General features: G+C 54.8%; 1 pseudogene; it reads right to left on the bottom strand.

The window, feature by feature from the left end:
* Window positions 1-1521, bottom strand: part of LOC102370747 — a 9465-nt pseudogene that overhangs the window by 5996 nt on the left and 1948 nt on the right.

Genomic DNA, 1521 nt, shown 5'->3' with positions numbered 1-1521 from the left:
GGGCGGCTTCTGCCACTGTGTGCACTCCTGGCAAGCATGGCGGGGGAGTGTGCCCCTCAGCCAGATCTGTGCACGAGTGAGGGTGGCCTGCCACTGCCAGTTTTGCCCTGGGCACCAAACTTCAGTGCTCTGGCACTGTGTTCCACCAAACGTGCAGAGCAGGGGATGACCATTCCTTCGTCCACCATGTCAGCCTGACCCCAGCAGCACCCACCTGATATTCCTGTTTCTGACTTTCACTCACTCTCAGGTCTTCAAGCCTCTTCCTCTCTCCCCTTAGAAGCTGCAGCTGAGTCTGAATTTGTTCCTGAGGGAAGGAAAATTCCTTGGGTCAGTTTTCCTTTGCAGGGAGAAGCTGGAGTCTTTTCCCCACATCATAACCGAGAGGGCTGCCTGAGAGTGTGCTGTGAGCACAGCACCAGTAAGCTCCATGTGCTCAGGCTGAACCAGCAGCTCCCAGCACAGTACACCCTTTGCTTGGAAGCCGCAGCACTGAATAGTGTGTACGTAGAGACAGAGCAGCAAGCAGCCAGCTTCCAGCTGGATTGCAAAGCCAGCTTCTGCCCAGCAGGAAGAGCAGATTGAAGAATATGAGCAGGTCCTGGGGATGTGCCACAAAGCAATGCTACAGCCAGCGAGGAGGTGCAGACTGTCAGCGAGATGCACGGAACTGAAAACAATACAGCCTGGGATCCACCATGGTCGATACTCCAGAGTCCCAGCCAGCCTTAGGCAGCCAAGCAGATCAAGCCACAGATCTGGTCTCTGTGCATTGAAACAAAGAAATTCAGAAGCAAGACACCTGTCCTGAAGTATTACAACCCAGCAGCACAGATATAGCTACAATGGGAAGCCTCAAAAAAAGCAGCATTAATGCAGAACCAGTACAACACAGCATTTGCTAGCCAGGCCTGGGCAAAGACAGGAAAAGGAGGGTCTCAGATACAAAAGTAGCTCCTAGCCATGCTCGCTGGACTATACTTCCCCTCTGGACCCATCATTAGCCCCTGAAGCTCCCCTTAGGACACCAAAGCAACACATATTATTGAGACTTCCACACTGATGTGAACATCCGCTGCTGGCCTGGGAAGTCACTGTTAGTGGCAGATGCAGTGAGCAAGACCTGCCTTCTAGAGTATGCCAACGGGGCTGTGTAGAAGAGGGAACAGAGTCTGTCAAAGCACTACAGTCCCTCCCTGGCCCCAAAGAAGTGTAACAGACTGCCAGTGCGGGCTCACCAGATCGGCTCGAGTTACTTACCCTGGGCTAGAAACAGTGCTGGTGAAGTCTGAGTGACCCCAAGAGTGGTGCAGGGGAGCCCTGCCCTGTGGAGAAGGGGAAGCCAATCGAAAGAAGGGGTTTTCAATCCCCTCATTCGCAGGGAAGGGGGATGGCCAGAGTTGGGGGCCCACCACCCTGAGCCCTGGTTGGCCTGTTTGCAAGCCAGGGAGGGATGGCCAGAGGGGATAAAAGCAGCAGCCGAACTGGCGTGGGGGCTGCTGGCAGTGGCTCCGGGGGACC

The sequence above is a fragment of the Alligator sinensis genome, unplaced genomic scaffold (genome assembly GCF_000455745.1).
Source record: "Alligator sinensis unplaced genomic scaffold, ASM45574v1 scaffold900_1, whole genome shotgun sequence".
Lineage (NCBI taxonomy): Eukaryota > Metazoa > Chordata > Crocodylia > Alligatoridae > Alligator > Alligator sinensis.
This window is presented reverse-complemented; position numbering and strand designations above follow the sequence as displayed.